This window comes from Colias croceus, chromosome 4 (assembly GCF_905220415.1).
Source record: "Colias croceus chromosome 4, ilColCroc2.1".
Lineage (NCBI taxonomy): Eukaryota > Metazoa > Arthropoda > Insecta > Lepidoptera > Pieridae > Colias > Colias croceus.
Window position 1 is genome coordinate 767644 of NC_059540.1, and position 22552 is coordinate 790195.

Genomic DNA, 22552 nt, shown 5'->3' on the forward strand with positions numbered 1-22552 from the left:
TGTTTGTTTGTTTATTTGTTTGAACGCGCTAATCTCGGGAACTACTGGTCCGATTTGAATAATTCTTTCGGTGTTAGATAGCCCATGTATCGAGGAAGGTTATAGGCTACATATCATCACGCTACGACCAACAGGAATGGGGCCACAGGGGTGAAACCGCGCGGAGCAGCTAGTAAATAAATAAATTTGCAAATCGAATTAATCGATTGGCTGATACATGTCGCCGCGTAACCTATGTCATGCATCAAAATGGGCTAATTTTTTTAATAATGCCTGCAAGTCTTCAAAGTTTATACGACGAATCAATACCTAATAAAGAGTTTTTTCAACATATATTTACTAATATATTATAATTTACTAATATTATAAAACTGAAGAGTTTGTTTGTTTGAACGCGTTAATCTCGAGAACTACTGGTCCGATTTGAAAAATTCTTTCGGTGTTAGATAGCCCATGTATCGAGGAAGGTTATAGGCTACCTATATATCATCACGCTACGGCCAACAGGAGTGGAGCCACATGGGTGAAACCGCGCGGAGCAGCTAGTCAAGGATATAAGTATTCTGTCTTGAGATATTTTGACGTCGATAGTGTGTCAACGAAAATATTTCGTGTTTGAACAAAAATTATGAATTTCCCTACGCTCAACAATTGACATTCAAGATATTTGTCAAATGTTAATTATCGTGCAATTAAATGAATCCGCTCTTGTTATAATAAACTAACGATGCGATGTCTGCTTGTCAACGTTCTATGAAAAACTTTCATATATAGACAAATGAAAATAAATGGGGTTACTGTTAAAATATATAAAAAAAATATTTGATTACTTCTTATAACCATTTTATTTAAATTAATTAAGCAATTAACTTTTACTGTGAGATTATAACTAGGTACCTAGTAATTTGAATGTAATTTTTAAAAATTGTTACGTGTCTTGTCCCTATTATAATGTCAGCCATGAGGTCTTAATTCTAATCTGTATGACTATATCGATATACATAAATAACTGAATACATAATGAACGTTAAGATTTATGAAAACTATTAAATGTTACATAAAACAAGTTCTAAACGTTTTGTGATAAATTTTACAGCATTAATAAAATCACCAACGATAAATCCTTTTGCGAAAAAAAAACAGCAATAAATAGTTGAAGATAAAGTGTGAGTCATCTCAGAAATGCATTTAACGAGTTATTCGTAGCACGACATTAGTTATCGTAGCACTTGCTACGAGCTCGCTACGATCCGTAATAACAAGCAGGAATAACAGCGCATTGTTAATATGGTACAGTTTTTATGATTCTTTTTACACAATTATAAATGTAAAAAATGAAATACATTCAGAATAGACTCAACTGAAAAATAACATAAAAAGCCGTCACCGCAACGGAACTTCAATATTATTCATAATTAAAAAGCAGAGCGTATAAAATGCAGCATGAATAATTACGACCCGCATAACATCACGTTCGCAGGTAATCTATCAAGGCTTTTTCCAAAAGCAGGTGCACCTAGGTTGGTTTTCAGGGCGCGCTCGGATATCGTCGGCGCTCTCCACCGCGCTCGTCGATTGTCGCCCGCGTCTGGGGTCCGTTGCCATGCCGACGGGAACGCACCGGACGCAACCGAAAATAAACACAGCTCTCAGCAGACACCTATACTTTTATTTAATTAAGCCGAGTTTAATGAACGCATGAATCGAACGGGTGAACAATTTGAATTTATAGATTAGGGCGTGCGCAAAGAAAGTAGAGTTTTGCAAAATTTTCTCTGGCAGGCTGTTTGTTCGGGCCGGGTAGATTGGGGGTGGAGGGTGGGTGGGAAGCTGTGCCGGTGCGCGCGCAACGCTCTCGCGTCAGTCGCTAGGCGGCGCGGGCCGGCGCACGGTCGATACCTGCCGCGCGCAACGCACGGCCATGCTGCACGACTCGTGCACGTGCAAGCGGCTTCGTGCTGCCATCTGAGTGCTAGTGGTCGCGTCCTGGCGTGTTGTGCTTCGGTCTGTACATGTGCAACTTTGCAGTGCTAAGGTAACCGTTTGACACGATTTGTCACGCGACATGGCATCAATCAATCGTTATGCTAATCTCAAATCTCGTAAGTTGTAAGATAAGGAATGTCTCATTGAACCTGTGATGGATATGATTGAATTTTAACGCCGTTTGCTTGGGGTGAAATTTAAAATGTGTAGAGTTTTATTTATTGAAGATGTTGTCTCAGTTTGATTAATAGAAATGCTCATTATGGTGGTGATATGCATTTGGAATGAAAAGGCCTCGTTACCTGATGACAAATGGACCTCTAAAATGTCGCTTGTACGTCATACACGTATTTTGCTCGTAGGTTCCCTAAAATCTGTGTCAAGTTCGCTTTAAGAAGTATCGTACTCTGAATACGTGGAGACAAATAATAACGAAAGGTAAATGGAAATGGCGAATAATTAAGTGCGAAAAGAAATGTGATCACGTTGACACAGTTTGCTGGCTCTACTCTCGATGAAATAATTAAACGTATTTCTCTGAAAAATTAAGGTGTTGAGTTTCACACTATAAATTCCTGTCGAAGTCACGTGTTTATCAGTGGTAAAGTAGCTTGAAAACAGCTCGACTCATCGCACAAAATATATTTATTGTACGCCCCGTTTTATGCTGTTTTATCGTCAATAAATCATCATCAGTTCAACTGTTTATACAACCTTATATAAACACCACAAACCAGCGTTTTATCTCGAATAAAATGTCATAAAAATGTATCTAGAACCAATTACTATAACTAGCGTGCTTTACCAACCTATTTGTCACACCCTTGAGCTAAGAGGTTGGTGCTAATGAGCTGGCTTTGGATAAAGATATCACCTTCAGAATAGACCGCCTGTATAAAATAGCTTGACATTAGGAGAATATAGTTGCCGCAATTTGGATTCAAGAGATCTGTGGCCTAATTCCGACAACATCTTCGTTTTTGAATGCGTACACGGAGATCACGTGGCTATGCGAAAATGTTTTTATGACGATTTATGCATTCATATTTAATTGAAATAAAGCTTGTTTTTTATCGTGTGTGGATATATGTATAGGGAAAATAAATGTCGATCTTATTCATCGGGGCTGTTTTATTTATATAGCATTCACAAGTTATCATGTGCTTATCACATGGTAGAGCAACTGCGAGGTTATCAATCTTGCTTCACGATCATATTTTCTGCTATTTTATAGATTAAAGACATGTCTAAATCAACTTTATTAACCACATTAAACGATTTTTAAACTAAATATATATCTATTTAGTACAAACATTTATTTGACGACTCTACATCAAAAATCTCTACCATAAATACAATTTAGCGAATTACATAACAAGGTTATGAGATGTAGATTAGGAATAACATATGCGATTACATTAGGAGGTCTTAAAGTAAAACGCGTGGAATATAATCTGTATACGGCAAATGTATATCAATTTTACCATACCACGCGACGTTATGCTAAGTGGAAGTCTTTCGAAATGTGTTGTATATTTTCTTGAACTAAGACATTATGTCTATGGTAATGTCTATGTCAAAAAAATTGAAGAATACGATATTGTTTATCTGTGCCTTTTGGAAATAAATGCATGGAGCAGAGAGGACAAAAATTGCTTCTTTAATATAAAATTTTAAACAACAAATATTGTTTTTCATCTATTGAATAAATAATATTATGATTACTCTGTGTAGTAATTACTGCTTCTGCTTAAAAAAATACATTTAATTAATTAATCATGTCTTTGAATTGGTAGCATAATATTGAACACAGATATACAATTATTTGTTATTAATAAATTCTTATAAATATTAATGTAGAACGTACAACAGAGCTTTTAGATTAATTATGTATAGTATGCTCTAGGTAATTAATTATTATCATTAATCTATTAAGCAAGAGGGAACAAAGCCTGTATTAAGCCTTGTTTCCACTTGAGCATGCTCAGGCGAATGAGCGGCTCATTTGGCCGAGCTGCTCAAGTGGAGACGCCTGAGCATGCTCGGGCCGCGCGTGCTCAGACGTCTCCACTTGAGCGGCTCGGCCAAATGAGCCGCTCATTCGCCTGAGCATGCTCAAGTGGAAACAAGGCCTTATATAGGCTAGTACTAGACCAGATACAATAGTGTAATTAATAGTTTTATTGACATGAAAAACTACTCTATCAAAGTACATGAATATAATTTTAGAAGTATGTTTGTAAAATTGTGTCAATGAAGATCATCAAAAGCTTGTCAATATGATAAATAAAAACCGGCCAAGTGCGAGTCGGGCTCGCGCACAAAGGGTTCCGTAGCAGCAAATATAATAAATTACAGTTAAATCAACCTATCTCAAAAACTATAAGAGATACTTTGATCAAACCAAAAATCGTTGAAAGAGTTAATTAGCATGCATCACCTCTATTTTTTTTAGAATTTTATACCCCGTAGTTATAAAAATAGAGGGGGGGGGACATACTTTTTACGACTTTGAGAGCTGATATCTCAAAAACCGTTCACTTTAAGAAAAATGTTTTTTAGAAAACTTTATATCATTTTAAAAGACCTTTCCATTGATTTCCCACACGGGTATGTACATCGAAAAAAAAAATTTCATCCCTCAGTTACATGTATGGGGGGCCCCACCCCCAATTCTTTTTTTTACTATTTAGTGTCATATTTTTGTAGCGGTTCATACAACACATATTCCCATCAAATTTCATCACTGTAGTACTTATAGTTTCCGAGTAAATCGGCTGTGACAGACGGACAGACGGACAGACGGACAGACGGACATGACGAAACTATAAGGGTTCCGTTTTTGCCATTTTGGCTACGGAACCCTAAAAACAAAACATAAAACCTATATTGTTTTTATTTGTTTTAATTCTAAGAACTTATACATTTTAAAGAAATTTATGTACATTTAATTACAAAATTATTTAAATTTATGTTCATGTTAATATTTTAAACAGTTAACAAATTCAATAGTGACATTTGTAATATATTTTTATTGTTTATAATCAAGAAAAATAAAAAATAAATTATTATCAAGAAAAATAAAAATTAAATTATTTTTAGCGGAACAGTTGAATACAAGCGAGTATCCTATATGAGTGCAAGTGACAGCTTTATTATGGCCGTACAGATGTCATGTGACGCATCTTCCTTTAAAAATACCATTTATATATTTCTAAGAATGTGATCTTTGTTTTACGATACATGAACAATATATTTTAGAATTGGTTATTCATTTTGTTAGACTTTTATTTCATTTTCTCTAAACACTTCAACGAATCATACCATTTTTTAAAGGTATATATATCTAAGAACTAGCATTGGCTATTAATATTATTAGCCTAAATATACCTTTAATTATTAATTTATATTGTTTAAAATTATATATGTACATAAAGTACGTCGTAACTCCACGAAAAAAATAGTCGTTTAGCATAAACCAAACAGATGGCGCTAGTTGTGCTATTTCAGAAATTTTAATATGAAAACGAATTATTAGAACATGCTTTAGGTTTCATTTAATGATTGACATTATGTGTTTTTTATTAACCAAATATTTTAACTAAACTCTACAAACAAATTCCGATAAGAATCCATACTAATATTATAAGTGCGAAAGTAACTCTGTCTGTCTGTTACTCAATAACGCCTAAACTACTAAACCAATTTTCATGAAATTTGGTATGGAGATATTTTACCAAGAAAGAACATAGGCTACTTTTTATCCCGGGACAATGGCGCAATCCCGGATATTCTATGGAAACGGGAACTATGCGGGTTTTTCTTTGCAATTGACTGCGCGGGCGAAGCCGAAGGCGGAAACCTAGTTAACAATAAAAATAAATGTTGGTACTATTATTATTAAATAAATATATAAATCTTTATTTCACTTTACAATCATACAATTTTAATATTACTGTTTACTCTCTTCCTAGGTATAAACCTGTGTTAAGACAGCCAGTCTCTTCCCTTATTATTACATCTATAGGTTCAAGGTAAGAAAAAAAAATTGGTTGTCTGTAAAGTCGGTTTACTGACGATAGTTGAACGTGACAACGATTGTGCTTCTTTGTCGCTTCCGCGCTCTCGCTTGCACTTCAAGCCTTACATGGAACGCCTCAGAGCGAGGTAACGCCGCATGAGTCATGTTTTTTCGGGCGTGCAGCCGGCTTTATCGAATTACAAGACGTTGTCACGTCAAAAAGGGCATATTTTTACTATAAAATATATTTAATTAAAGGACAGATTCGCTGAGAATACACGTAATAACAATTAATCTGCATCTAGCTATCAACTAAGCACAGAAACAGATATAAAAAATAATATAGGTAGTATGATTCATTGTCTCAATTAAAATAGAGCGTGTTAGTAAGATATATCAAACTTTACTATAAATTTCTACAGAATGGATTTTGATGCGGTTTTTTAATAGATAGAGTGATTCAAGAGGAATGTTTTAGTATATAACTTATTAGGTTTTAGACAAAGCGGGCGCAGCCGCGGGCGGTAAGCTAGTACCACATAAAACTATTACATCAAACATAATACACTGAACGGTAATGTATTCTTACATTATCGTTTTCCAATTCTTCAATTGTATTTCTAAAGCCTATTATATTGATCAAAGTGTGTATATTCTTAGGAATTATTTTAATGGACGCGTCTGAAGAACAATTTGAATACGAAAGAAATTCGTTCGTCTTAAAATGCAATACCATTATCTAAATGGTGTAAAACAAAGGGAGTATCTACCCTTATACATTAAACTATTCCCGACGACTGTTCAAAGAATTGTGGTTTGCTTTGACGTCATCAAATTGTGTTCATCATTTTACAAATTACAAATAGTGTACCTCTATTAGTGGGACGTTATTTATATTATTCGAATTCGATTAGAATACAATTAGTTTCTCGTAATTGACGTCGTGATGGTGATATTTATTTTTTGTAATGTTACTACAATAATAATGGATCAGGGTGTATCTTGAATTTGTTTCGTAAAATTCTTTGATCACTTACATAATATAGGAATATTGAATTTGTAATAAGACACATTCTATAAGCATATTGAAAATTAAATATTTTAAAATGAATATTAACAACAATAAATATATTTATTAAATACATTTTTTCTACGTTATTCACTATGAAAAGCGAATATAATTTTTATAAAATTCAGTAAAGATATGATCATGTTTTGTGTAAGATTATCATGTCAAGATATACACGAGAGAATGAGTTTATCGAAGGCCCATAACCCTTACTGGGGCAGGTGCTAATGAAATGTTAACTCACCGTTTTTATTTAGTATAAACTTATATACATTCTTATAAACTAATCGATTTAAGAATACAAGATAGATACCCTTAAGTGCTAAATACATTTTATATAATTATTACTAAATGAAAATGCTTGATTTATAGAATAAATGTTGCTTAAGAATACAAATGTAAACTCGACATAAGATATATTTTATTCTTGGAATTTGCTAGTCCGTAATTGCTATGTAATATTATAATTCAAAGTTGCGTGTAAAAGAAATGAAGGAATATAAAAGCATATGCAATTTCAACAAATAACCTAAAAGATACTCTTAAAATTCTGTCTTTTAAACAATTTTTAAGAATCCATTCGAATACGAACGAACGATGCCACCGAAGTATCTAGAAATTCAACGATCCGAATATAGATTTCACATCTACATTTCTGCAACATTATATTTCATTGTGGAGTCAAAAAAGTGCTGCGTCACAAGCAATTTTGGCATACGTTCCTCCCAAGCCCACAAACCAAATGCTATCGAATAAATCGTGTTGGAATCAATTCAGTACAGACGTCAGAGAAGCTCATAAAATATTTAGTGCCTTTTATCAAAGTATTGTCTTTGGTTTGCAAGCTTGTTAGACGTTTCAAATGTTATAAAACGTTAACAGCCTTTCGAGGCTCGCGATCTTGAACTTGCGTATTGAAATTTGATTTCAATTGTTTGAACTATTATGTAGAGGTTGTACAGGTTAAATTGTGTCTTGTGAGATTTTATTTTTGCTTATTTATGTTTATAATGTGTTTGGGTTCTGATCGAATCAATTGAAGATAATTGAAGAACTTAAATTCATTCTAGGTTCATTTTACTTGAATATGTGTAGTAAATTTAACCCGGGAAAATTTAAGTAGTGAGAGTAAATATGATTGTTGTTGTATGTTGAGAGTTATTTTAAAATAAAAATATGTGAGATGCATAAAAGAGCACCATCTAGATAACTAAACTAATCACAAGGTATTTTGTTTTAATATTGTATGTGATCAACCTACTAAGTCTACGGAGTGGTGCTACGGCGTAGCGGTTTACGTAGATCCGACTCTTTTGCTATAAAGTTTTTATTATTTAATGTTTTTTATAACACATCACAAACAGTATCAGCATTATATTTAGCTGGTTATTTATGCTTGATATTTTATTCTAAAAAGTTCTAGAATGATACAAAACAAATATCACACACACACACATACATCAAGTTGAATAATATTCAATACACATTCAAAACACAGTTTCAACGCGAAAACATTAGCAACATTCGCAGCGCATAATGCGAGATATTTAAATAATTAAAAAACACTAAAGTCAAAACAAAACGCTCGTACAATTAAAGGCGGAATAGTGCGCTCGTGTGAGTGCAGTGACGTCACCGTGACGCCCGCCCTGACCCGCTTTCTGCACCCCTAGTATTTGATTTTTAACTCCCGTCTGATTGATTACTCTTTTAACTTGATTATTACGGTTTAGGATTTTTGAACGGTGTGGTGGTGTTGTTGTTTTGCTTTTTTTATTAAATAGAAATATAATGAGGGATAAATATGAAAACATGTTTTATTAATGTTCTAAGTTTTAGTTAAATTGAAATTTTAGTGGAGACTAAATTAAACAATTAATATTAATAAAAACTAAGTATCAATTAGATAGAGCAGTAGTATACATAACATTTACAAGCCGTTTCTATTATTATAGAAGCTTTACTCAGTAATTGCATTATAAATGGATTCTTTCCAATTTCAATCTTTATCAGATATTACACATTAAATATTGGAAATAAGATAACATTATAATCATTACTTCTTACTATAATTTTCATCGCACGAATCTGTCTTATATTCTCTGGAGAAAATACAGAGACAATTACCTTACAATATATAGCTTCATTAAATCTTAAGAATAGCAGACTAGCATATTCGTATCTGAACTCGAAAATCTGTGTAACCGGGTCATTTTTAAAGCCACATGGCAAATGCACATTGTTAACACAAGACAGCACATGCAATTAATAAATGGGGATGGGTAATTATGTATAGTGTGGCTCTAGGTTTCCCAGGGGCTCGATACATTTCTAAAACCTTCCTTGTGAGAAGTATAGGTGAATTATTAAACGTGTGTGGAATTTGTGGCCGGTTTTTTTAGTCAAGTAAATGTATAAACATTAAATGGATAGATTTGGGAGTTTGGAACTTTGCTTAGTTAGCAGGAAGTATAGTTATATAGGTCATGAATTATTAACTACTAGCTTTCCGCCCGCGGCTTCGCCTGCTTTGTCTAAAACCTAATAAATAATATACTAAAACCTGCCTCTTGAATCACTATCTAATAAAAAAAAACCCGCAACAAAATCGGTTGTGTAGTTTTCAAGATTAAAGCCTACCAAAGGACATAGGGACAGAAAAAGTAATAAATGTTGTTAATAAATGTTGATGAGTTAAAAAGTATATACTTTAGGAAACATGCTATTCATGGAGGTTCTCTTATTTTTGTACACAATAGTGTAAAATGCAAAGAACGAACTGAATGCGTCAACTATGGGGTAATTCTATAAGTACAAGGGTGTTTAAACAAAATATGGTTACAATCACATTTTTACTGTGTGCTTTAAAACGATGGAATTTACCGAATCCCTCGTCATATAAGATAAAGCTTATGAATCACATTTACATTATTAGGTTTCAAATAAAATATATTTCACTTTTTTACAATCCGTAAATTTCACGCATAAAAGGCTCAGAAGATGAGTTCTTTATTTTATTAAATTTCCCTCCAAAAATTCCTTTAACACTCAGATAACAACGTCTTAGCCCAGTGTCTGCATACAACAAAACTACATACTTAAATTACGTAACAAAGTGTTAGCTAGATACGCCCGTGTGTTCAATGCAATACAGTTATAAAATATGACGTTAGCACCGTTCTGCGTACGGCTTGCCATCGCTGTGACGTGAGATTGCAGGCGCGCCCCTTTTCGTGACGTCAGAGCAATCAATATCAAATTGTCGGCTATAAATCCGTATAACATATAATATAGGATGTGTTATGTGCCAGTTAATTGCTCAAAACATTAGGGTTTATTGTGTGGACGGCGATTTATTTGCGTGAGTGTAAATGTTTTGGTTAGTGAAAAAGTGTGAAATTTGGATTAGGGTTTACGAGTTCACATAGTTGTTTCAATACGCTTTGTTTATTTATTAAAGAGCTTTATATCCCCGTTATCATATCATGTGGTAAAAAGAAGCGTACATATTATAATAACAACACAGTTAAGCCGTTCAATAGGTTTTGTTTGAAAGAAAAAACGATAATCATTTTTATTCAATATTTGACCCACTTATCTACATATTTCTATTTCACAAATATGAATTAAATGGCGACTAGGTAGTTTTAAGTGTTTCAAAGATCCAAAAGAATATTGAGAAAAAGTTGATGTGTGTTGCCTAGCGATATTATAACATTTTATAAATAACGAAATAATATTATAACTTCTTTGAAAAATGTTTTAGTACCTAGTTTTCAGGATTGTTTTACAAAAAAACTAGAGATCGTTCCTAACCTGAATTCTAATCCATACTAATATTATGAATGCGAAAGTAACTCTGTCTGTCTGTCTGTCTGTTACTCAATCACGCCTTAACTACTGAACCAATTTGACTGAAATTTGGTATAGAGATATTTTGATACCCGAGAAAGGACATAGGATAGGTTTTATCCTGGAAATCCCACGGGAACGGGAACTATGCGGGTTTTTCTTTGACTGCGCGGGCGATGCCGCGGGTGGAAAGCTAGTATTCTATATTTGGAACTGTTTTAAAACATCATAATATACATTATACTGTATATATTTCTTAAAGGAATTGCGACATGTATAAACTCAAATTTATTGTCTTAACAACGATTAGAGGATAATTCAGAGCCAAGTAAAAAAATACTTTCATTCGAAGAACGAAAGTACGACGTACTTTGCGACGAGAGAAGCAAGTCTTTAAATAAAATCTGTAGTGAAAACAATGGACTGTCGTATAAAAATAGCATTGATTAGATATATTTTCATTCAAGTCTACGACCATGGCTATTTTCGTTCGGAACCAGATCACGTGGCCAGCGTTTAATGTAACTTCAATGTTAAATACTTTTTGATCAACGGAATTGTTGACTGACTTTAAAATACACTATAAATATAACTTTGTTTTTATAAACATATGATTATTACTTGTTTTATAAGCTGCATATTACATATTTTAGAGTTGAATAAAGTGATAAAGAATCACAAATTCGTGATATTTTGTAATAGGTTTAATTGGTTCTTTGGTACATCTGGTAAATAGAGCAACACACACAAGTTTAGACAAAATAAGCTTGAAATACACAATAAATCATACATAACAAAAGAAATCTTAACATAACATCTTATCTTAATACAACATCTTTTTTTAAAAAAGTGCATAATTCACTATTTGTCTCGTAAATACCAATTGCAACTCACACAAGTGTAGACCAATAAAACATGTAAAAATGCAGTCATTGCAACACACACAAGTGTAGACTAATAAAAATGTAGTGACATTCAAATAAATTGAACTAGGATAAATCATATCTACAACGTTCTCGTCAAGGCTCCGCTATCAAGGGCTCTGTAGCTCTGAATCTATTTGCGATTTCGTTCATACGCGAGTTAATAGCATTCACTAATAATATCCGGCGGGGCCGCTCGCTTTCACTGTTAGACACTTTCCATTTTGGCCTAGAAATTTATTTTTAGTTTACTACTGTTTTGTTACGGATAAGATGGAGTGTTGCTTTTTGATTATAATATAATCATGTTTGAATGATTTAAAAGACGAGATGGTGATTATGGATTCGTGAGATAGAGCCGGTTGTTAAATTTAAGAGACTTAAGATACCTACACTTCCATTTATAAACTAGGTTATTATATATTATGTTAGATTAGAGATCGCATGAATATTATACGTATCTATAATGTAATATATAAAATATTTCTTTTATATCGCACGAGATATGGTGATTGCAAATTATTCGGTATGTTATTTTTAGTTTTTCAATAAAATCATTTTAATTAAACACAATAATACACAAATACATAGATCTTCAAATAAAATAAATAATCGTACAACACAATATTAACGGCATTAAAATCTATAGAAATTGGTCCAGCACAATCATATTAATTAGTGAGTACCGACTCGTATGTCAAAAACGACTATTAATTACCGTATGGAATTAATTATTATTGCACGAAGGCTGGTTTAGCAGCTAATAAGCTACGTGGTCATAGTATAACAGCATTCTCGTATACAATAAGGTCATGTACAAATCTCATGAACTTAATATAAGGGTAAAAAGTTTGCATATAAGTTGACTATACTTACCTGTTATAGTAAAGAAATATATGTATCATTAGATACCTATCGATGTTCTGTAAAAAAAACTATCACATTGTGATCATCTGATAGGAATTCCTCCTTGTGATAATTGGAAATGACTGAATAATACCAAAGAATATAATAAACATAAATCGAACGATTTGTTACTAGTGGTAAATATCCAAAGATAAGGTAGAGCAAATTAAGAGTCGATCTCTCAATGTTCGTATCTCTCAGTGAACATTTTAGTAGTCGAAACTAGACATTGCTCCGCTAGACGGTTCTAAAGTCAAGCGAGTCAAGATTAAAGATAAATGACTGTATTAAAACCCCAGTAATATAAAGTTAAGGAAGTTATACAGCTCTGGTACATATTTTTACAGCCACCGTTGATTTCTCAAACCTGTTTGGTCGGCTAATTTGTCCCGACCAATAGCACTCCCCGTGGCCCAGGAAGGGAACGACCAAAACTTTAATAACATTCCGCGATATTTATAATTCCCACGGCGCTTTGTTAAGAAGTGTGCGAAGTTTCAGATTGGACTATTTATACCCTAATATCTCCCTGAGCAAAAATCCGGCGGAATTATTAAAAACGCAACCGAAAAAACCTGCTGGTGACCCGCGCGAAAGTGGTTAAGTCATAAAATTAAACTTTTTAAGCACTCCCCGAGAACTGGCTGTCTGCGTTTTGGCGAAGCTCGCCTCTTATCCATTCGCACTTATTAGAGTGCTGTTTTCAGTTTCAATTGTCTTTTATGTACAATTTCGCTGCACAGTCGGACATTCCGGCCGCTCAATTGTGCGGTCTTGATTGTTATCGAGTTACTAAATTTTCAATATGAAGAGGTTTTGTGTTTTGGCCGGCGTGTTGCGTACCTGAGTGTGGTGGCATATGCTTAGCCTTGATTGTATGATTTTAGTGTAATCTTGACTTATACAATATCTGTTTTTCTTCAAGCCTGAAAGAAGTATAAAGTCTAGTCTTGAAAGAAGATTATAAAGTGGAAAGTAAACTCATGATTATGAACAAGTTTTTTTAATACACTGCATGAAAATCATCTCTAAACTAAGAAAGTAAGAACACATTTTGCATAAAACATAATCAATATCTATTATAAAAATGAAATTCTGAAAATCTCGCCTTAACCCTCTAACGGATCGTAATAAATTCGGCACAAAGTAAGACATGAAAAAGAATGTCTCATCTCGATATTGCTCAAGCAACAGCTGTTATTCAAATACATTTTGTGTGCATACATGTGATATCATAGGTTATGGGATTGTAGAAGCATACTCGTCAAAGAGAACCGATGGAACGATCATGATCCCAAAACAAACACATGTAACAAATGTTTGTATAAACCCGGGGCATATACAGGGTGTGTCGAGCCTACAGCCTGTGAATTTGATCTGAAATTGAAGCAGACACCAAATGTCACCTGCCAAATCGATATGATATCAACCCTTCGCCCCCCGAATGTGCGTCTCGACGGATGTTACTCAGCGAATCAATTATTAACAACAGATCCCACTTTTGATTTATTCGATTCCGAACTGTTACCAACTAATGGCCCAGTGATTGTATATTAATTATTATTTTATTAGCACCGGTGCCTGATATTGTTTACATTATGATTAATTGCCAGAATTTTGAGGAGTTATTTATAATTATTACGGAACCGGCAATTTGTTACAAGTTTAGCTGTTTTTGTAGTAATTTGTTTTGTTTGTTATTTATTGCGCGGCGGTGATAAGAAATTCATTAGCGTTCCCTGATTTTATATTGAACACCCTTTTAATAAGAATGACGATAATTAATACGAAGTTGTTATATTGTATATTATAATCAGAATATGTGAATTTTATCTTTTTATTAAACTAAAACATAATATAGGCAGGTAGGTAAATTCAATCAACTAATCGGCTTTAAAATTTAAAAATTGAAATATGTAGAGAGCGCTTTTGTAGCATCAAATTATTTAACACATAGCTAAATGAAACACAGTTTATAAATTCTAAATAAATAGGTAATAGTCTATGATTATAAATAACTAGCGGTCCGCCCCGGCTTCGCCCGTGGTACATTTTTACGTTTTCTCTCCATAAGAACCATCCTCGTACTTCAAGAAATGTAATAAAAAAAGAATTAACGAAATCGGTTCAGTTGTTCTCGAGTTATGCGCTTACCAACACATTTTGCGATTCATTTTTATATTATAGATTAATGTACTCTACTTGATTACAAGACTTATGTAGGTAAGCTTTCTATCTTATGATGAAATCGATTCAAACCTTTCTTTTGCTTTTGATGATATCACATAAATCTATCTTTTGTATATTGCTGTATCGGCTATGATTTATTGTAGAAGTACTTATGAACCCAACACTGAGGTATAAATAAATTATTAAACCTAAGAGAATGGAATGGATTTTTCAGGTGCACCAGATAATAACTTAAACAAATATTAAATGTTATTCCAATTGGTTTTACTTGAAGAATAAACAAAATCTAAATAGTAGTAAGAACACTTGACGGGGATTAGGATATTAGAAGATTGAGTTCAATTAGACTTTATTTTAGACGCTAAAAGTAATCGTCTAAGGGCGGATTTTTCAATGCTCGGATAAAACTTATTCGTCGAATAATGTATAAAACTACCATTTTAAAAACGTATTCTAATTGCCCGTATTTGATAGTTTACGTGACATTATAATATTATCGTGTAATACTTTATTAGACGGATAAGTTTTATCCAAGCATTGAAAATTCGGCCCTAAATCGAACATTGGAAATGTTTTACAGGACAATTAAATCCTGTATCAACAGATGTTATCAAAAGTATCATATGAATACAAATAATAATCAAACAACTAATACAGAGATATCAAAACAATCAAAACTATTAATAACCAAACTCCGTATACCCTTTTAAAACTATAATTCGAACCAATTCATATCCAAAGTTCGATCAGGATCCCATCGACCAGTATACGATGAGCCGTGGGTGCGCCTTCAATGCTCCCGCTGTCTTCGGTTCGAGGCTTGTGGTGGGGGGTGGGGGAGGTCTATCGATTCTGGTGTATAGAAGCAAAGTTATAACGTATCGTCTTAGATAATGGATCCGGAGAGGCTCTAATCATATTTATTTCCTTCCTTAGCGGCGAGTTTATGTAGGGAACATTGAGTGTGGTTTCGCGTGAATTAGGCAAGATTTATGGCGGTTCGACGGTGTTATGTAGATTCTTGTGGTGTTTAAGATGATTATTAATATAAAACGTTGAGGGACGGTTTGGTTTATTAACCAGTTTCGAAAAGGAGGCTAGGGATTCGGTACATGGAAATATTTGAAGGTATAAGAGGGTAATAATATATTCGTGATGGTTTAATACAAGATTTTATTTTATTTTCACGTAGGTATTTGATGCGAAATTTTGTGTTTATATGTTATGTGTATTACTTTTTCTTGCTGTAATAAATTGATATATCGGAAATTTACATAATTGGTATACCAATTATGCTGCACTATAAGCTTACTTCTATTCCGTTTCAACTGTGTGTTTTAGTTATTGAGTAAAAATAACAATAAGTTTACCATAATTTTACGTCAAAATATGTATGTCAAAACCTTGGTCAAAACTATATTTTACTTAATTTAAACCAAGTTTTTGTATAAATTATCGAAAATCTCTCAAAAAGATTTATTTAAAGAACAACTGTCATATCGAATCGATCAGTTTATCCGTCCATCTCTTTACGAGGCACCTCGTTTATTTTTAAAGGCGACTCAAGTTTGTCACTGTTGCGACTTATACACGTTGAACACTAAAACTTAATATTTTATTACACCATAATGTGCCCTCACATTGAAGACACAAGGTTGTTTATCCTCTGCGGTGTTTTATGATCAGTTTTACGTACGTCAAAGTACCGTTTTGTCGTATCGGGTACATTTTTAAAGGGTTTATTTAGTGATCGGGGCGGAATGGGTTTTCTGTATTGCCTGAATTGAGTACATGAGTCACGTTCACTAACTAACAATTTTTTCGAAGATCAGAAGCTGATGGGACGCTTTTTGTAAAAGTAAGATAAGTGGTTTGAACGAGCTGCTGTTTTTGAGTGAAAATAGGATATTTTTGACTTATAAGTAATAGGTATCTATAACTATTTGGTTTATTTAATGGTAATGCAAGTAAAATAAATTGTATTCATAAATTGAACTGTTTTTTTTTAATTTAACAAGATTCATTTTATTTCTGTTTATGGTAACTTAGGATTAGTTCTAAAAGTTAATGATGCAGACGTTATGATTTAAAATTAATTGAATAACTACTACACATAAAATAATGGAACAAGCTCCACACAGTTTACACAGTTTATTATTACATTACCTACGTATATTTGAATATGATAATAGATATATAAAAAATACTGAATAGTAACAGACAAACATGATTCCAATATTAAGAACTAAAAATAACAGTAACATTGTATTACGATGTATTTACTCTATAAACACTATCCTATCCTACTAATATTATAAATGCGAAAGTTTGCGAGGATGTGTATGTGTATGTATGTTTGTTATGCTTTCACGCAAATACTACAGAACCGATTTCAATGAAATTTAGCACGCATATAGAGAGTAACTTTGATTAATACACAGGATAGGTTTTATCCCGGAAATCGGGAACTATGTGAGGAAAACGCGGACGAAGCCGCGGGCGGAAAGCTAGTTCCTTTATATTAATAAACTGTAATATTATTTAACAAATCTTTAATGATTTGCTGTTAAAGGAAGATCTTTCATACATAAAAAGTAAAACATGGAATCTACAGTTAAATATTCGTATATCTATAGTTATTTCTAAATCAATGAAGGTGTTGGTTTCAAGATGAAAGCTTCACAGCTCTTGAATTGGTTGAAATCTAAACCGAATGTTACAAGCCGAGATGGAGCGACAAAGGATTGGAATAGCGAAGCTCTTGAGATTGATATGTATGGTCTCCCCACACCATACTATTAAGGTATCTTCATACGAATGTGATAGTTTCACTAGCTTACCGCGCGTGGCTTCGCGCATTTTGTAGAAAACTTAATACATTATATGCTAAAACCTTCCTCAAGAAACACTCTATCTATTAGAAAAACTTTATCAAAATCCGTTGCCTAGTTTTAAACATTAAAGCATACATACATACAGACAACGCGGAAAACGACTTTGTTTTATACTATGTAGGTACCTAGTGATGATACCAAATATTATTACTGTCGAGATAAATTATTTCTTTAGATAAATAACCTTGTCTTAGAATAATCTATTTAACTAAAATTTAAAGAAAATTGTGCCGTATAAAATACTTTGGTATTTATTACCAAACTCTTGCGTTAGGCTTGACAGATTTTTATGCCATTTTTGTGTATATTCGACAGGGGTGAGAATAGTTCGTCAATCTTGTCTTGTCTTGTCACAATGTTTGTCCTCAATGGACTCCTAAACCACTTAACCGATTATAATAAAATTCGCACACCATGTGCAGTTTGATCCAACTTGAGAGATAGGATAGGTTTTATCCCGGAAATCCCAGGGGAAAGGGAACTATGCGGGGTTTTCTCTGAAAACGCGGGCGAAGCCGCGGGCGGAAAGCTAGTTATTTTATATGTTCCTAAGTGATAAGGATTTCCTGGCACAACAACTTTTGTCGTCAGTATAATAAAATAATTCATTTGCCGTGAATATGTATAACTATAAAAAAGTGGGTTTATTAAAATGAATTAGGTACTAAGTCACATAATGAGCCACTAGGGCATGATACGTGTTTCTTTTATATGTTTAACTTCAAAAGTCACATTTAAGCATATTTTAGTGTTCTTTACGAGTATTATTTTAGAAGTTTTGAAAGCTTGTAAACAGATGGCGCTTACAAAAAAGTATAATTAAAATTAAGTTATATAAAGGCACAAACATCATATATAAATACTTTGATTGTGTTTAGAATTGACATATTTACGGTAAATCATATTTTTGCGGACATTTCCATTTTGCAGATATGTAGCCGGCCTTTTTAGCGAATAAAGCCTTTGTACACGAGATCTACTTACCTTGCCAAAAGGACAAAGATATCTCGCTAGTGTTACACTGACTTAACATTCTCGCGCTTTTACTCCAAGGATACAATTTCGCGCGAAAAATTGAATCAATTTGCGTATCTGTGGAACGATTTTAGTTCCCCGACTCTTGTGGATATTATTGATATTTTGTCTCCACTTGGCATGTCTAAATTTGTTGTAAAGTGTGTATTTTGCTGCATTTGCGACGTTTTTTATTGGCAGTGTTGTCTGTTTTGCTGTTGGACAAATAGTAAATGTTTCACTTAGTGGCGTTGGAAATGGATAAGTTCTTTTAGTATAAATTTGTCTTTAGCTAGTTTATGTATGGAAATATGTTAATAGAAATGGCAATTTTAGATTTATCAGCATATCACTGGGTTACACCGTAGCTAGATATGAACCTAATCAGGAGAAAATTTAAGGAATGAGATTTATGGGGATTTAAAAGAGAGATTGAAGAGCTGAAACCATACGTAGCATCGATCATATTTATATAATTGGTTTTATATCTTCAAACTAGTTTTCCGCCCGCGGCTTCGCCCGCTTTGTCTTAAACCTAATTAATAATATACATAAACCTTCCTCTTGAATCACTCTATCTAATAAAAAAAACCGCAACAGAATCGGTTGCGTAGTTTTCAAGATTTAAGCATACAAAGGGACTTAGGGACAGAGTCAGCGACTATGTTTAATAGTGATACGAGTGTTATGAACGTTATGAAATCACTATTTATTTACATAGTCCTTTTTATTTAACTATACCTATTGCATTAAAAATGATTGTACGTATATTATAATACATTTTTTGAATACACTGAGCTCACATACATACCTATATTAAATAGGCAAAACACCAATAAGTTCATACATGAAACATTACATATTTTTATTCAGTTTACCGAATCTATCACAAAAAGTTATTTAAAAAAATAATTCCTAATAATATATTTAGCTCTGGGAACAGCAGAATTTTGCAACATATTTAACCACAGAGGAAGTTAGTGCTTAAAACTTTAACGCTTTTTTAAGTAATTCCGAAACACACAAACTGTTTGTTTGACCAACTTTGCTGTAAATAAAAAACCCAGTAAAATACAACGTATAACCGTTTTAAATCCGTTAAAAGCTATTAATTTCTAAACTAATCGAGTTAATCGTACAAGTTACAGCTTGTTAATTAAACTTATTTGTAATTCAACTCGGACCGGCCATAATAGGATTGTGAGATGTATAAACCCTGTTAGCGAATATAGAAACGCTTCCTTTGAGCTAGACTAGCTGATTAGTTAAAACGCATAGCCCGAGAGCCGGCGGTTAATTTGACTAATTTGTTTATGGTGGATTAATGATGTTGCACGGATTGTGATACGTTTATCTGGTTGTGGTATGGTAATTGAGACAATGTTTTATAGTTTTTGTTTGTTTTAATTTTTAGATGAAATAAGTTTTCTTTTATCTGTACAGACACTGAATTGGTAAGTTCTTGTGATTTATAGATTGATGCAACATAAAGAAATGTATATTTTGATGTATATTCTAATGCGAGTTAGAGTTAGTTATCATAGATATTAAAAAAAAAGAGGAAAAACAGAGGAAATGCACATTTGCCTCTCCTTAAAGAAGTAATATCAATTAATAAACCATAATTATTAAACCTATTTGTCAAAACAATTACTTATAGTATTTTATAATTGGCATTATTCCTTCACACACGTACAGTAATGCATGCAATTTCTTATCTCCTGCCAACATTCTTTTTAAAGTGAAACTTTTATTACATCGTCTCAAACTTTTTGGTCTGTGTAGCGCATGTCGCGTGACGCACGATATGTACCTACGATAATTATCGTACAAATACGATAATTTTTAGTTAAATGTCTATAGTGTGAAAAAAAGTTTCACTTTTACCGTGGTTTCATAAAACCACACATTTTTTTTCCATAACAACCTTGTGTTATCTTCACAGAAAATAAAATCTCAAAGCGAATTCGTCCCCCAGCTCTCGGGCTATAAGCTGTAATCACATGAAGTATTCCCCAGAGCCGGCGGTTGATTCACGATTGACGGCTTTACCAACCGGGCCAAATACTAAAATGACAAGAATTATGTTGACGGCCGGCCATTCCGTTTTCCTATATCTTTGGATTAAGAATGGAATAAAATTTGTGCCACTTTTAAGCTATTGCATAGCTTCTATCGCGGGCCTTGAGCGCGGGGACTGAATCGAGAAATTCCGTAACGAAAAACCTCACGCTCCCAACTCCGACGGGCGGAGGTGTGGCTTGAAGGCATGCTATGCAATAGCTTTACCGCGGCAGTCCCCGAGTGCCACACGTCTTTTTTTTATGTCAGTGCATCCCGCCATCACAGTTAGCGTAGCATAGGTTAGGGTTCTATTTGTGGTAAAAAATAATAATAAAAGAAGTTTTAAAAGGGCTAATCATTTATATGCCCGTAAATCTGCAAAAAAATCATTCAGAAGAATGTGGTATATTGCCACCTGCCCAAGTACACATAGACATCAATTTAATCGCCTACGAAAAGTGCTACGACGTAGTTATCGGCTACGAGGCTTCGAGACTAACATCATTGTTATTATTAACGATACAGTTATAGGAAGTTAGTTGTAACCGCGGATTCGTCTGCTTCTTTAGAAGTAAAAAGTCATAAATATTTTATATCAGACCATAATCCATCAGCATAAGTAATTTCAATGAAATCCGTCTTGAAGTTTTTGCGTAAAAGAGCAATAAACATCTTCACATTCATTCTCACAAAGTTTCGGTCCTAATTTATTGGTAGTATTTGCATTTAAATAGTGTTACGTTGTTTGCTTCGTTAGTTGGGTCAATTATTTTTAAGCTTGGTGTAATGAAGTTGGGTGTTGGAATGTGGAGAGAACATAAAGGGGTTGGTTCTGTGACCTAATGTCTTCGGTCATGTTGGACTTCTGTCTTGTTTGTAATCCGTCTCTCACTGAGGTTTGTTAATCATATAGTAGTTTTATTATATTTATCTTTTAATATACTTTTAAAAGTGATTTAGAATAGCCATATTTTTCTTAATCGTATATTTTAAAGAAATAGCATGTGTGCGAGCACACGTGTCAGAAGTGAAACTTATTTGGCAAGATAAGAAAAGACGACGAATTCTGTATCTATGAATACCAAATTCGTCGTCTTTTCCATGACGTGACCTTGAAATTTTACTCTCAAAACGCGTCTAAAGAAGTTTCACTACAAAAACTGTCACTAGATTTTACAGTCTTTATTTTTTCTGCGCTAGACTAGTCTTTAGAGTAACCGCCGTGTATAAAATTATATTAAGACAACTTTTTATTTTCCAAACGTGTGAATAAAGCGCGTTTCAACGCGGCATGTGCACCGGCCCTTAAAAGTACTCCATGAGCGCGTCCAATAGAAAAACGTATAAAGTAAAACGCTGTAAAAATAGAATTTCTTAACCTTGTTCCAGCGCTGACTTACTTAGAGTCGTCACTTTGGCGTCTCGTTTGAAACTTCTGTGGCGGTTTTAACATAGTAACCTTTTTAAAAGTTTTTTTTGTTTATTGTTGTACTAGATTTTGCTCGCAGCTTCGATTGTGAGGAATTTAATTATAGATCCAAATATATTCTCTTTAGTATCTGATTTCGCAATCATTTTTATATGTATTTTTAACATAGTTACAACTAAATATCATATACATACATATTAGGTA

At 33.4% G+C, this 22552-nt stretch overlaps 1 protein-coding gene across 3 annotated transcripts in view; it reads left to right on the forward strand.

The window, feature by feature from the left end:
• Positions 1 to 1881: 1881 nt before the first annotated feature.
• LOC123691048 (disintegrin and metalloproteinase domain-containing protein 33) overlaps positions 1882 to 22552 on the forward strand; it is a 403256-nt gene continuing 382585 nt past the window's right edge. For all 3 annotated transcript variants that reach the window (XM_045635246.1, XM_045635247.1, XM_045635248.1), the window contains exon 1: positions 1882 to 2035. The gene's annotated coding sequence lies outside the window, so the exon portion shown is untranslated. The remainder of the gene's footprint in view (positions 2036 to 22552) is intronic.